Below are 17,226 nucleotides of genomic sequence, written 5' to 3'. Positions count from 1 at the left end.
CAAAAATTTGATGATTCAAGTTTTTTTACTATTTCATGCACTTTAGAAGGCATATATTTTGAAAATGCACTTTGTGATTCTAGAGCTTCAATAAATTTGATATCTTTTTTAATTTTTAAAAAATTAAATCTTGATGAAATTAAAGACACAAGTGTCTGTCTTCAATTTGTAGATTAAAATACAAAGAAATCGAAGGAACTAATTAAAAATATTCTTGTAAGAGTAAATAAATTTATCGTTTTATAGATTTTATTGTACTTAAGATAAAGGAATGTCCCGATGAATCAATAATTTTAAACAAATTAATTTTTGCTATTGATAGAGCCATCACTGATGTCCATCAAGAACAACTAATTTCAAGAGTATATGAAGGAAGAGTACTTTTTGATATGTAAAAAATGCTAAATTTTTCAGGAGATGAGACATCATCTTCATGTTTTCCAGTTGATATAATTAGCAATCTGAAAGATAAATTCAAGGGCGATCAATTAATTTCAAACTCAATGAAAAAATGTCTGACAACATCAAACACCATACAAGATGATGATCCGATCATGAAAAAAAGCAAAACTATTAGAAAAGAGATTCTGAGAATGATGAGATGCAACCCAAAAAGTTTAATCAAAAATTGAATTCAAAATTTTTTCATCTCATTTAATATATGTTTATATTAAGCAAAAAATATTTTCAGTAATTATTTCATCTTCTCTAATTATAGAACAAAAAGATAGTTTGTTTGTTGTACTACACACACACAAACGAACTTTAGGATGAACTATAATAAATATCAAGAGAATTAATCTGACTATTGCGCACACAAAATTTTCATGAAGAGCAATTACAAATCAATAATTCAACCTCAGGGGAGATTGAATCCAGCACTGCAAGTAGTGGTGAAAATGAAATAATAAAATTTCTAATAGCAGATATCTTCTACCCTATTTTTAACAGTCCTTGGGTAAGTCCTATTCAGGTAGTATCGAAAAAAAAGATATGATAATCATAAAAAATAAAAATAATGAAGTACCTACTAGAATGATTACAGGATGAAAAGTTTGTATTGATTACAGACGTCTCAATGATGCCATCAGAAAAGACCATTTTTTATCCTTTATTGATTAGATGTTGAAAATTTTTTACACGATATGACTTTTACTGTTTTCTTGATGGCTATTCAAGTTATAATTAGATACCCATTGCACCTGAAGATCAAGATAAGATAATTTTTACATGTCCTCATAAAATATATGCATATAGAAGGATGTTATTTAGTCTATGTAATTTTTCTACTATATTTTAATGTTGCATGTCAGCAAATTTTTTTTTTTTTGACATAACTGTTACTTTTTTTTTGAGATTTTTATGAATGACTTCACATTCTTTAGCATGACATTTGAAAATTGTCTTCACTATTTAACCTTAGTTTTTAAAAGATGAGAAGAGATAAACTCAATTTTTAACTGAAAAAATATCATGTTATAATAATAAAAGAAATTATCTTAGGGCATAAATCTTCACTTAAAAAATAGAAGTTAACAAGGCAAAAATTAATATCATAGTAGGATTATTTCCTTTTATAACCATTAAAAGGTATTATAAGTTTTCTTGGTGATGTAGATTTTTACATAAGATTCATAAAAGACTTTTCAAAAATTTTAAGACCTTTAATTAATTATTTAATGAAAGAAGTCAAGTTTGATTTTTCAAGTGTTGCTTGAAGGCATTTGAAACTCTTAAAGAGAAATCATTAACTGCGTCTATAATTGTGTCTCCTAGTTGAAATCAATCTTTTGAGGTCATATGTGATGTTAATGATATGATCGTCAGAGTTGTGTTAGGCCAGAGGAAGGATAAATTTTTTTGTCTCATCACTATGCAGTAGAACGTTGAACGAGGCTCAATCAAATCATGCCATAACAGAAAAAAATTAATGACAATAATATTTATATTTGATAAATTTCGTTCCTATTTAATAGAAATTAAGGTCATTATTTTTACTGATCATGCAACTTTAAAGAACCTCTTGACAAAAAAAATGTTCGTCCTAAATTATTAAGATGAATTTCACTTCTTCAAGAATTTGACCTGAAAATAAATGATAAAAAAAAAAAAAAAGAGAGAGAGAGAATCAGATAGCTAATCATTTATCAAGGTTAAAAAATCCTCCTCTTGAATCTTGTGAAACAAAAGAAGAGTTTTCTGATGAAAGCATTCTACTTGTTAATTCAATTGTAATTCAACCACCCCGACTTGCAGATAAATTACTTAATTAAAAAATGAATATCAAAGAATTTTTTTTATCAACAAAAAAAAAAGTTATCTTTCATGATGAATATTGTATGTGGAATAAATCTTATTTGTTTAGATTTTGTGCAGATAACATCATTAGAAGATGTGTACCTGAAAAAGATATGAATAAAATATTTTATCATTGTCATGATGGAGTAATTAGAGGGCATTATGCAGCTAATCAAACTGCTTTTAAAGTTTTGAAAGTAGAATTTTTCTGGCAAATACTTTTTAACGATGCACACGAATACGTCGCACGATGTGATAAATGTCAAAGAACAGATAATATCACCAAAAGAGACGAAATATAATTACAATGTATACATGTGTGTGAAATTATTGATGTCTGAAAAATAAATTTTATGAGTCCTTTTTCCTCATCTCATTTTTTTAATATATTCTTGTGGTTGTGGATTATGTCTCAGGATAGGTTGAAGCCATTTTCATCAAGAAAAATAATGCTCGAACTGTGTGTAATTTTCTTAGAAAAATATGTTTATCAGATTCGACACACCGTGAGTCATCATCAAATTATCAAGAAACTCACTTCATGAATAGACAATTTTCTGTATCATTATCAAAATATGATGTGACTCATAAAACAAAAATATCATATCATGCTCAAACTCAAGGGCATAATGAAGTTTTCAATCGTGAGTTAAAAGAATACTTGAAAAAATGATTGAAATCTCAAGAAAAGATTGTCTTTAGAACTAGACGATGCATTATGGACTTATCGAATAACATTTAAAACGTCAGTTGATACTACCCTATATAAACTAATTTTTGAAAAAGCTTGTCATCTTCTTGTTGAATTAGAACACAAAATTTTTTGGATATTAAAAGTATTGAACTTTGATGTTGACTCTATTGGTAAAAACAAATTTTCTCAAATGAGTTGGAAGAATTGAAATTGAAAGCTTATGAAAATGTTAAAATTTTGAAAGACAAAACAAAAAAATAACAGGACAAACAAATAAAAAAAAAATTCAAAATTGGAGATCCAGTTCTTCTTTACAATAGCAGATTAAGGTTATTTTCAGAAAAATTGAAGTCTAGGTGGACAGGTCCTTAAAATATTACAGATGTTACTTCATATGAAAAAATTAAAATATAGCAGATCAATGATGAAAATAAATTTAAAGTAAATGATCACAGGTTAAAATTATGTTTTGAAGGGCATTTTGAGCAACAATCATCATTGTTCTATCCCTTTTCGGATTTCATTTTGGCGAGAAAAATGGTTTATACCTTTTTAAAACTATTTAAAAAAGAGTTGAAAAAATTTTAAAATAATTTTAAAAAAAAATTACAGAGTCGCCACTTGATTAACTTAAATGAGTTTCAAAGGTTCAAAAGTAGAAATAAACCTTTAAAACTAGAGATTTTGGTTAAGGGTTCAATTAACGCCCTAAGAAGATTTTTAAGTCACTTAAGAGCGTCCGTTTAAAACGGTGTACCAAGTAAGAACTAACTAACTAAGTGGCTAATTTTGCAAAAGGTTAATTTTGTAAACACTTGATTTTATAGAAAATAATAAGATTATTTATTTAACATTTAAATATGACATTTATTTATTCAAAGGAGAAAATAAATTATTTGAATTGAACTAAATTGTAACTTTTCGAACTTAAGAGGGAAATGATTTTACTTTTGTAAAAGAGGAAGATTATGAAATTATTTACTTATTATTAATCGTTATAGAAAAGTTGATTGTAACTTTTCGGACTTAAGAGGGAAATGATTTTACTTTTGTAAAAGAAGATTATGAAATTATTTACTTATTATTAATCATTATAGAAAAGTTGATTAGGTTGTACGAAATACCTTTAGAAAAATATTAAGAGAGTATTAAATTAAAAACTCTTATTAATTATGAAAAATTAAAAATTTACAAGAAAATTTAGTTTCTTGAGTTTAAAGAAAGTTATTTTAATTCGAATAGACTATTTAGTTACATGAACATAACGAATGTCATTTTGAAATAAACTGTTCACTTTTAAAACTTGTGTTAAGGAGAAAATTGAAGGAAACAATTTAATCCGTCTTTAAACAATATAAATTAGGTGAAAAGGTCATGGATTAATTTTTTTTTTAAAAAAGATAAAATAAAACAGCAATACCTTAGAAAATTTATCTAGATTAATTAATTTAAATGTTAGTTAGCACAAATAAACAATACAAGCTACAAAAAATAATGCAAGAACTAAAATTAGGCCCTCAATTGGCCCATTAATGAAGCTGCCCAGTTTTGGGCTTGAATTATGGACTTCAGTCCATTTTTCTGAAGTGTATATCAGCTGTATACTGACTTGTATATCAGCCCTATTGCTGCTGAGTTTTTGTATACGCACTGTATATCTGAGTATAAACCTTGTATAAACCTTGTATGCTCGCTTCCACTTTTAATATACGCCGTTATCAGCTGCTTTCCAGTGTACACCAGCTGTATCTAAGTGTATATCTCATGTATATCAGTCCAGTTTTGGACTTTGGTAGAGGCTTGACTTGATACAGCATAGGCCTCCTTGGCATATCAGAATATGCGAGGAAAATGGAGTCCAATAGACTCGGATTCATGTCACATGCATCAAAGAGAAGATACGAATTAAAAATCAAATTTGAATAGAGTAAATGAACTACAAAGTACAATTCGTAACCAAAGGAGTTGAACAACGCATAAGGAAATTGAATACTATGAAGTTTAAATGGATTGAAATAATGAAATATGGTTCAAGGGTATTACTGAAGATAACTCCAAAAAAATGTACGAGATTCAAGTAATTAATACGGCTTCAAACTAGAACAATTCAAAAGTCGAGCACATTGTGTCATAAACTAACTAAAGCATCAATACAAATAAAATGATTAAGTTGATAGTCCATCACATTACCATGCAACATGATTTAACTAGGCTACTCTCAATTGAGTTATAAGAAACAGAGGGACAAAGGGGCTCTGTACATCTCAACAACTATCCCATGTGACACGTTACTTGCAACTCAACAGCTATTCCATATTTCAAATGTATGTGCGTGTAATAAATAAGTAAACTATCAGATTTCTAATAATTTCAATCTAAACTACCAAATTTCTAATGATTTCAATCTAGCTGAGAGAAAAAAAAAATTATATTAGACCCTTGTCAATGAACACATACGTAGATAGAATAAAACTTTAAGAACTCCACACCAAGGTAAACACAGTGATTACTTGCGAGGCCATTCAAGTTGGCCAAAATGTTAAGAAGCACTGCCAATCCAGGACACATGCATCCATATTTATATACATCAAATCTAGTCATTTAAGGTATATATATTTATACATACATACCTTTTTTTTCCAAACAAACTTATTGATATCGAAAGGAATCCAAAGCAACCCCTTATCTTCTGTGTCTCTTGAATAATGAACTAGAACCATAACCACGTACATAATATATTTACACAAAACAACCACTCATAATAGTTGTACGAGATGAGACAGGACGATTTCACACACCTCTTCTAAAATTAAAATCACAACAATAACAAAAGAGCACAAAAGGAGTTTATTAAAAAGTGGAATTTGGGGAGAAGGCATACTTTTCCCATGATTCACAGGCTTATATTTTGATGATAAATAAAACAGAGAAATCAGCCATACGTATTAAATCAATATAGGTTTCAAACGGAACCATATCCACGGAACTTGATAAACAAACCACTATAGCCGATTCGAAACCAAAAAGATCACATATTCATTTGTTAATTTACATGTTCAACTATAAGATAGATTCACAAAATTAGAATTTTTATTTTTCAATGCGTAAAGGTAACGGGAAACAACAACAACCACGAATTTAAGAATAAAATAAATTCACATATTCACAAAACCAAACGGGATAAAAAAAACAACAACAAAGAGATGAAAACTCAAAATTTAAAAGGGGCAGACTCGCACCTTTTTCGGGGCAGGAACCGGGACTACGAGTCTATCACGATGAAGCTTCCACCACCAAAATCTAATTCAACTCAATCGAGTTCAAACAAGTTCGTCGAACTTTTCGAGTTAAGTTTTCAAATTCTTCGGTTATGTGGAATTAGAGAAATGCTCCCCCAAATACTCAATTTTTCCTCAAAGAATCCCCTTCTCCCTTCATTCTACATACATGGGTATTTATAGGAGCTTTTGCACTGATTTGCGGGGGGGGGGGGGGGAGGGAGGGGTAAAGAGGGAATACCAATTGAGATTTGAATCTCAAAATTGCTTTACTGTTGTTGCGTTGAAATTGTGGGTGTTATTGATGTGGCTAGTATGGGTTGCTACTGTCGTTGTCGGTTGTCGGTTGTTGTTGATTTTTGGTGCGTTGAAATTGTTGCTGTTGTGCAGCGTTGATATCGCTGTTATAGAAAAGGGAACTTTATCGTTGAATATTGTTGTTCGCTGTTGTTTGCTGTTAAGGGGAAAAGGGAATGGGAGCTAGCCCGGGTCGGTCAATGGGATGGTGGGCTGGTTGTTGATTAAAGGGAAGTTTGGGCTGGTTTGGTTGGTGGCCCAACGAATTAAAATAAAAAAAGGGCTGGCAGTTGGCTGATTGTTGTTGTTTTGGGCCTAGTGGCCCAATTTAGGAATGAAAAAAAAAAATGGGGGTTGGGTAACATGGTAGATTAGGCTAATTCAGGGAGTCCAATTTTAAAATTGTAACCACTTTATATTAATAAAAATGTCCAAAATTCAATTTATTGGATAAAATTGAGACGAAATTAACTTTTAATTATTCAATGAGTTTCTCAAGTTCAATAATTTTAAAATAAATTTCCAATAAAACATAATTTTATTTTATTTCTACTTTTTTCAAATAATAATAATAAAGAAATAAATTAAGTCATCAATTTCTTATTTTCAATCGATCTTGAGAAAAGTAGTATATTTGCAATTTAAATCAAACTTTCATTCTGAATAAACTCTAGAGCATTTTTTTAATTCATAATTATATAATTGTGTATAATTAAACACTAAATATATTAATTTGACCTAAATTCAAAAGGTAGGGTTGAAATTTATTTCAAAATAACTTAAAATAAATATTTTAAAACTATTTAAAATTGACAAATTCAAAAACTAATTTGAAATGTGGAGGGCAAAAATTAGGTGTCAACAATCATTTACTATGATAGACTGATGAAATTCATAATTAATAAGTTGAGCTGACGATATTAAACTCAAAACTGTGATTCCTCACTTATCCATAGCCATTGAGCGTGAAGTAATGGAGCCTCGTAAATCTAACAAAAAATTAAGTAATTAAATGCTTAACCAATTAATCTGATCAATATTCAAATTATTGTACAATCAGAACATTTCATGATGACCTTTAAAAATTATGTTAACTACACAGGAGTAACTCATTGATAATCGATATGCTTGAGTAACTGATTGGTTAACTGTTTAATAATGCAATTCATATGTCGACACAGATAAATTTATTTCGATTCATATTAAAACCAAAACAATCGACACAGATAAATTTATTTCGATTCATATTAAAACCAAAACAATCTCCTAAGTTATTAAATTAGTATATATATATATGATAAATTATAAATTTTATAGTATTACAATATTATATAATATTTAAAACAAATTAAGAAAAACATGTGAATAGTAGTATAATTTTCTCTTCACTTTATCATTTTCGTATTGTAATTATATATATTACTAGATACCCGTGTCCGTGCAAGGCGCAAGCATTTTGACAATACTAATGTGTCAAAGAGATCCAACTTTGGAGAAAATTATTTCATACTTGTTTTAATTGTTTAGTATAGGAGTAAAAGAAAAGAAATGTTGTACAATGAACCGATGTTAACATAATATATACATTCAATGTTGGATAAAATTAAGCTTGCTAGACTGGTCCTATCAACACAAAAATGATTATATAAGTGGATAAAAATCTAGCTATATTGTTGCAACTACAGTCGGTGACACTTCTTTCGTTTGGACATTCTTGGAAAAGTACATCATATGCACGTCTCATTTGAAAGTTTCAACTATATAAGTTTAGACATACGTCGATTTCAAAATATTTATTGCACCATAAAATTACCAAAACACCCTTGATAGTCATTTAATAAGAAACAAAAAAATATTTATAAAAAAATACTATCATGTATAATTCAATTACAAAGGTCTAAATAAAAATATTATTAAAATAATACATGAGGACAAAGCTAATAAATATAAGAAAAAAATAATATGCATGTATAATCATTTTATTGCACCATAAAATTATTGAAATACCTTGGTAGTCATTTAATAAGGAAGAGCTTGTAACTAATATGATTTGCACAGATCGAAGAGCTTGTAACTAAAAAACTAAGCAGCCAAACCAACAAATGAAAAAAAATTATGCCCAGTTTTCAAACTCTGAAAATCGAGAAAAAGGAAGCGTAGTTCGAGTGCATTCCCAAAATGTACAAATCAAACTGAAAAGTAAGAAGCAAAATCCACAGTAACAAGATCAAAGTCAACAAACATTTTCTACGGTCAACAATCAACTATAAGCATTTAGCACTGGACAAACAAAATGGGAACTCAGAAGCATCTCTAGACTCGGATGCCAAATTGGACATCACAGGCCGAATAACACGGTGATAATATTATAGCATAACATGGATGTAGCACACCAAGTGTTAGCTTCTCTCACCTTATGTCTCCCCAAGTTAAGAGCAATGACAATGGAGTAAATACCATCATCTTCATCATTCTCTATTTTAACAGCAGATCCCACTGTAGATTGACCTAGTATTACATCCATAAAACCACTCAAATCCCATTGCTTATCATCAAGGTAGGTCTACAGCAGTATTTTCACTCCATGGAAATCACTTGGTTTTGGATAAAGAACTCAAATCTGCTTGAACAGTTCGCTTTCAAAACCAAAAGAGAAGTCATTAGTGTACTTACATGACATATGTATAATCATTTACCAGCAAAGAGTAATGGGATGTCTTACATCGAAAATTCTTCATCATCCGAAGAACTGGAATATTCACTGTTGTCTATTTGTCCATGATTTACCATCCTTCCACCTACGAAAGAAAACATTTTGCTTCAAAATAAGTAAGAAATATAACCAACTACATGACATACGCCAAATAAACAATTTAATCAAATATTTCACCTAAAGAGCTAGGTAGATTATTTCCTGGAAATCTTGAGTTTTGAACCTTGTGTGTAACCTTATTATTTGATGAAATCCGTGCCATTGAACGAGCTAATAAGGAGAAAATCAGAGGAAGACACCACGCTGGTCTGTAGTGTCTTGCTGGCTTTCGGGGCATTATACAAAATTACAAGTTACATAAACTTGAATATATAAATTAGCATTTTTAATAGTCTATAAAATAATGTTGAGAAACAGCCTCGGAAAGTTGAGCATATTTTAAAGAGCTCAAGACATTCAATAGTAGACCATCGCTTAAGATAGAAAAATCTCTGCAAAAAAGAAATAAAATCTTGAGGTTCATAGCCTTCTCCTTTCCTCGTATCGTTGAAATTATTCTATTAGTACTCTCGCAAAATACCAAACTTATCACCTCAAGCAACCTGTACGACCTCCTTTAGTCAATCTATAATCAAATCATATAGATTTCGTGTTGAGCTGGGGGTCTTTCGCAAACAACCTATCTACCTCACCTCTAGGGTAGAGGTAAGGTCTACATACACTCTTCTCTGGTATCAACCATTCTCTCAACCCCCAAACACATAACTAACAGCTTGTTTGGATAGTATCTACCCATTGTATTGTGTTGTTTGTTTTTATTGATACTTACATTTTACTGTGTTGTATCGTTAATTTAATCATTAGGTAACAATGAGAAGTATCATTTTATGTAACGACCGACTTGATGTGATCGTGTCATTACCCTTTTCTCTCCTTATTTTGTTTTTACTTACTATTTAATAATCTTGTTATATCCTTTACACTACCTTTTTATAGTAGCTCTACCCCATACCCTACTTCTCTGGTAGGTTTATTCTTCAAATTATTGATGTGTGAAATTATGTAACGATGAAAAATAATACAATAGAATACGATATAACATGATACATTATGAAACAATACATAAGAACCATCCAAACAGAGTGTTAATAACTACATTTCTAGGGTATAATAGTAGTGCAACAAACTGAGACATGACAGAAAAGCAAAACAATAGAAGCAATGAGAAAAGGATGTCGTTGGCATTTTAATGAAGCCAGTTAACATCTAAATGCAAGTGAGCAGACACATGTAGAGGCTTGAGGAATTGAGAATCATATACAGAAGGGTGAGTGTATGAACAATAATCAAAAATTGATTTAGTTCTATGCACCACCATGTTTGTCCCATTTCAGTACAACTTACCATGTTTCCTGTATCATCATGATTCATCTTTCCTGTATCATAAATAGATGTTTCCTTCATCATCAATGTTCAGGTCATTTGTGAATACCAGAGGCACTCCTTCAGCCTCAGCAGCCAAAATTTCTATACAACAGAAAAATGTTAAGAGATCTATTTAAAATAAATACAGAGAAAGAAAAAATGATTTGGTCAAAATTAAAGTTGCAAGAGAATTATACTTGAAGTTAGAAGGACTGGTGAGAAGATCAAGACTATTTCTTCCATTTGTTTTGGTGTGAGTGATCCCATGCTTGCAAATGAAGTGTAGATTACTGATTGATTTGCCTTTGTTTTTAGCCAATTCAGGCATTTTTCACCAAGGGGTTTTCATAGACTTGCTCCGTACCCTTAACTTTGATACTCCTCTTGCTATTTGAAATTTTTATACATGAAAAAAACCCATTAATGAGTGGTTTACATTATTGAAAGACATGCATGACAAATTGATGTGTAAATTTGGCCTCAATTAGCAAGGTATGCATATTTAGACACCTCAATTCGATTTTGCCATGTCAGCTGAACACTCTTTTAACTTATAAAATAATTATCTAGGCACCTCTAAATTTTATGTGTCACATTAGTATTAGATGTCCATGAGACATAGTAGAGACCAAGTCGAAGTACTTAGATAAGCACTCTTAAAGTTGAAATGCTTATAACCTCTCAATTAAGATCAAATTTGAATGTTTATTTATGTAATATGCGTTATTGAAAACATACCTCTCCCTCTAGATCTTGAAAGAAATTATCAAAAATCCTATCAGCTTTTTCCACATTAGAGAATTGGCTTATTTTAATGGCTAAATAAACAGGATAACTTTCAGGCTTCATAATAAATCCAAGAACATCAAGATGATACAAACAAGGGAAACCAGGCAATAACAATAGTTCATTTTCTTCAATTTTCACCGACAATGAAAATGTGCCATGGTGAATATGAGCAAACACCGCACCGCACAAACCGTAGCCGAATATCTAAAAAATGCAGCCCCATAATCCCATGTCTTTTAGCCACATCAAGAGCCCATGGCAAGAACGAATTATAAACAATGCAACTTACAAAATGTGTTGAATTTTTGTAATTTGCAATGAGTTGTAATAGAGTTCTCGACCCATTTTCTTTGAAAGATTTGTGGAATATATCATCCTTTTCTGCTTGAGAGAAACTACCTTCATCAAATCCATCAAAAATTGGTTCAACTGAGATGTTAGGTGAATGAATGGAGTTTACAGTGTATTTAGTTGTGGCTATAGTTGCTTTGACACCTTTTGAGGCAAAAGGCTTTGCAAATTGGAGGAGTGGGTTAATGTGACCTTGGCTTGGGTATGGTACAAATATCATATGTGGCTCAATTCTTTTGCCCTCCATTTTTGTTCTGATGTGTTTGGGAACATTATTATTTGAATGAAAAATGAAATGATATTCAAGCTAATTTATGGGCTGCAAATAATATTAGATAGCAATGCAAAAGTGCAATATAGTATCAATAAAACTGAAGAGAAAGAAAAAGATATGAAATATGAAAAATCGAGAGGGACATATCACTGTTGGGATAATAGACTGCAAAAACCGTAAAGAGCAGAGGTTGAAAGTAAGAGGACTCAATATATGCTGAGACACAACTTTTTCTGTATATATAAAAAAACTGAAAATATGCCTTTATATAGACTTATAAAACAAATAAACCACTAACTGAGTTACCAACTATCCACTAACTAAGCAACTAACTCCATTATCTGTTAACTAAAAATACACTGCAACATGACTGCTAATAGCCCATAAAAATAGGAAACTACTAACAACTTGAATTTGACTTGGTCATACATTGAATTAGTCTTCAATACTCCCCCTTAATTCAAAGTTACATACACCAAGCAAAGCCCTAAAGTAAATAAACTTGTCTGCTGCCAAAGACTTCGTCAGTATATCAGCTAATTGCTTATGAGTGCTTCAATGCTTCAGTATTATTTCCTCTTTTGCTACCAAATCGCGAATGAAATGGAAGCGGACATCAATGTGCTTAGTTCTACTGTGAAAACTTGGATTCTTTATCATGGCGATCGACGCTTTGTTGTCACAGTATATCTCTGTTGCACTTTCTTGCTTATGCTGAAGTTCTGCTAACATCCTTCTAAGCCAGATGGCTTGACAAGCTGCTGAAGTTGCTGCAATGTACTCAGCTTCTGAGGTTGACAGCGTTGTTGTAGCTTATTTCTTTGAACTCCAAGTCACCACACCTGAATCCAAAGTGAAAACATGAGCTAAAACGCTCCGTCTATCATCCAACGACCCAACATAGTCACTATCAGTGAACCCGCATAATCTAAAATTGGAAACTTGTGAATACCAAATACCATAGTCCATAGTTCCAGTGATATAACGCAGAACCCTTTTTGCTGCTCCAAAATGAACCTTTGAAGGTTGTTGCATGAACCTGGAAATGACACCAACAGAGAATGCAACATCGGGGCGAGCGTGGGTTAGGTAAATCAAACCTCCAACCAGGCTTCTGAAACTTCTAGCATCATCCATCTCTGCTCCTTCATTAAGCCACAATTTTTCACTAACATTCATAGGTGTAACTGCAGGCTTGCAATTGAGCAAACCAAATTTAATGAGAAAGTCCCTGGCATATTTCCTTTGTGATAGAAATATTCCATCTTCAGCTTGATGAACTTCAAGGCCAAGAAAGTAATGTAATAAACCCATATCTGACATCTCAAACGCATTCATCATTTGTGACTTAAATTCATCCACAAGTGAAATAGAAGAGCTAGTATAAATAATATCATTAACGTAAAGGCAAACAATGATGAAATCAGTACCTCTCTTGTTTACATACAATGTGGGTTCATTCTCACTTTTCATATATCCCTTTGTCTGAAAATGCCCATCGATTTTGCTATACCATGCTCGAGGGGCTTTCTTCAAACCATATAATGCCTTTTTTAGCTTGTAGACCTTTGTTTTATCGCCCTTCTTTATGAAACTTTCTGGCTGTGCTACATAGACCTCTTCCTGTAAGTCTCCATTGAGAAATGCCGACTTGACATCAAATTGATAAACTAGCCATTGTGACTGCACAGCCAATGCTAGAACAAGTCTAACGGTTTCAAACCGAACAACTGGACAAAATATTTCTTCAAAATCTATACCATATTGTTGCGCATATCCTTTTGCCTTAAGGCGAGCTTTATGCTTCTGTAGGCTCCCATCCGCTGCAAACTTTGTCTTGAAGATCCACTTCAAGCCGATTGCATTTTTGTCTTTCGGCAATTCCACCATCTCCTATGTGCCATTCTTTTTGATAGAATTTATCTCTTCAACTATCGCACTCCGCCACACTTTCTTTTTAGCTGCTTCTCCATAATGTGTAGGATATGAAACAACAAAAGAAAATTGACAAGATATATACATGTCATTAGCATACTTGGGATTCGGCTTTGTAGGCCTTGTTGATCTTCTTAATGGAATTGACTCATCTGGAGACTCTTCGAGAGTTGTATCTAAAGAGGTTTTGCTCGGTGAAGCCGAAGAAGATGAATCCGAGGAAGTTGTAGAAAAACCCGCTGTTGTAGCTGCAGCATTTGGTTGTTGAATTCCTTCAAAAGTGATTCCAATTGGCATAGGAATCTGCTCTGGCATCTTACCATTGCTTCCACTCCAATTCCAACTTGCCGTTTCATCAAATACTACATCCCTTCTGATTAAAATCTTTCTACTAAAGGGGTTATACAATCTATATGCTTTGGATTGTGTACAATAACCAATAAAAATGTATTTTTTAGATTTCTCATCCAACTTATGACGGAATTGAGAATTTATCAAAGCATAAGCAATACAACCAAAAATTCTTAAATAGCTTACAGATGGTTTTCTACCCCGCCAAGCTTCAAATGGAGTTTGATTTAGAACAACCCTTGTGGGAGATAGATTCAATAAATGGACTGATGTAGCCACAGCTTCAGCCCAAAAATGATTGGAAAGTCCCTTTGCCTGCAACAGCTTCTTGCCATCTCCACAACAGTGCCATTTTTCCGCTCAGCGACACCATTTTGCTCCCGGTGTATATGGTGTTGTTAGCTCCCTGTGGATGCACTTTCTTCACAAAAGAAATTAAATTCCTTGGACAAGAATTCGCCGTCTCTATCAGTGCAAAAGGTTTTGATGGACAGACCACTTTGTTTCTCAACCATGGCTTTGAATTGCTTGAATTTCTGAAATTATAGACCCAACTCATGCAACTATAATCATCAGTAAATAGTAGAAAATAACGACTACCAGCAAAAGATGTAGTATGCATAGGTCCACATAAATCAACATGTATTAATTCAAGACATTTTGAAGCCCTCCAAGCCTTTCAAATAGGAAAAGATTTTTTAGTTTGTTTTCCATAAATGCATCCTTCACACAATTCAATAGAATCGATTTTTGGTAGTCCAAGAACCATACCTTTGTCAACGAGAAATTTCAATCCTTTTATGTTAAGGTGACCGTACCTCAATGCCACAACTTTGAGTCATTTTTTGCACTTGCAGCAAGGGCAAAATTTTCCATATTGGAATCATCCAACGGAAACATATTATTTGGCATCATGGTGATGCGAACCTTTTTGCCTGACTTCTTGTTTGTAATGACACACACATCGTCATCGAACCAAAGCGAATATCCATCAGTCATCAGTTGTCCAACGCTTATCAAATTGCATCCTAGATCAGGTACAAACTGAACATTATCCAACACTTTTACTTTGTCATGGCTAGTGTCGACAATCACCTTGCCTTTTCCTTCAACCTGCATCTCTTTTGTGTTGCCAAGTTGCACCTTCTTCCTTTGTTTCTCATCAAGCTCTTGGAACATAGATTTGGTGCCCGTCATATGATTTGAACAACCACTATCTACAAACCATAAATCACTTGACTTTATAATCTGTATCAACGCAAGCAAAGAGATAATTTTCTTCCTCATTTTCTCCTGCCGCAAAGTTTAGTTTATTTTCTGGTCTTTATACCAGCAGTCAGCCCTTCTATGCCCATAGCACTGACAGTGATGACATTGAATGCCATTTTTTCGGTTACTTTGCTCATTGGATTGCTTGTGCTCGTCATTTCTTCCACTGCCTCGTCCATAACCACGACCACGACCACTGAGGAATCCTCTTCCTCAGCCTCTGCTTGTTGGACCATTGTTTTCTGCAAATCCAATTTCTACCAAGTCTTAAAGATTTTGGGATTTGAGTATAGTTCTCATACGAATACTCCAGAATTCGTAACCTTCTCCCGTAAAGATGGGAATGAGTAGTTGTGTCACACCCGAGGAATTGCTTCTACTTGCCATGGCTCTTGATACCACAGATGTTGGGATAATAGACTGCAAAAACCGTAAAGAGCAGAGGTTGAAAGTAAGAGGACTCAATATATGCTGAAACACAGCTTTTTCTGAATATATAAAAAAACTGAAGATAAGCCTTTATATAGACTTATAAAACAAATAAACCACTAACGAAGTTACCAACTATCCACTACCTAAGCAACTAACTCCATTATCTCCATTATCTGTTAATTAAAAATATACTCTAGCATGACTGCTAACAGTCCATAAAAATAGGAAACTACTAACAACTTGAATTTGACTTGGTCATACATTGAATTAGTCTTCAATAATCACAACTTCTACCAGGGGTACTGGAGCTTCTTGTGGTATAAAATATTACCATGAACTTGTAGAAAATTATAGTGAAGTAATGTAGTGTATAGGTAAGAAGCTGCAAAACTAACCTGTGCGAGACATGTCCAGCTTGTAAAAATAAGAGGTAAGCTACAAGAGTGAACCTTCCCTTGTAGAATTTCCTTGTGACATCAAGGAAGAGAAAATTTTCCCTAAACGAAAGTAAATGAAATCAGACAACAAAGAACACATGTAGAAATTCTAAGTATTTTCTTGACAACTAATATAATTTTCACAGATCGAAGAGCTTGAAACTGAAAAACTAAGCAGCAAAATCAACAAATGGAAAAAATTACGCTCAGTTTTTTGAAAACCACACTTACTTCCAAGGACTCTCTTCTCTCTCTCTCTCTCTAACGACTCTCTCTCTCACTAGCCCCCCTCTCTCTCTCTCGCCTCGCCCCGGTCCACGGCCTTCGGTGCCGTCACCGACCGTCGGCACCGACCCGACCCGACCATCGATCCCCGGCGTCGACCGCCGTCGCCGGTCTCCGGCTCCGTCGCCGTCGCCGACCTACGGCGCCGACCCGACCGCCGGTCACCGACGTACCCTCTCTCTCTTCCGCGCCCCGGTCTCCGGCCCCGTCGCCATCGCCGACATACGGCGCCGACCCGACCGCCGATCACCGACGCCGACCCCCGGCCCCGACCGTCGGTCACCGACGCCGACCCCCGTCGCCAAAGGCCGGTTCCCCCCCCCCGCTGTACCCCCTACCTCCCACCCCCGCTGTACCCCCCACCCCCCACCCCCCACCCTTCTCTGTCCAGACCCCCC

At 33.4% G+C, this 17,226-nt stretch overlaps 1 pseudogene; it reads right to left on the bottom strand.

Annotated features, from left to right (window-relative positions):
* Positions 1-8,693: 8,693 nt before the first annotated feature.
* Positions 8,694-12,092, bottom strand: LOC107868808 (annotated as a pseudogene).
* Between the last annotated feature and the right edge of the window lie 5,134 nt (positions 12,093-17,226).

The sequence above is a fragment of the Capsicum annuum genome, chromosome 4 (assembly GCF_002878395.1).
Source record: "Capsicum annuum cultivar UCD-10X-F1 chromosome 4, UCD10Xv1.1, whole genome shotgun sequence".
In the NCBI taxonomy this organism is placed as follows: Eukaryota; Viridiplantae; Streptophyta; class Magnoliopsida; order Solanales; family Solanaceae; genus Capsicum; species Capsicum annuum.
The sequence above is the reverse complement of the archived record's forward strand: the minus strand, read 5'-3'. Positions and strand labels throughout refer to the sequence as shown.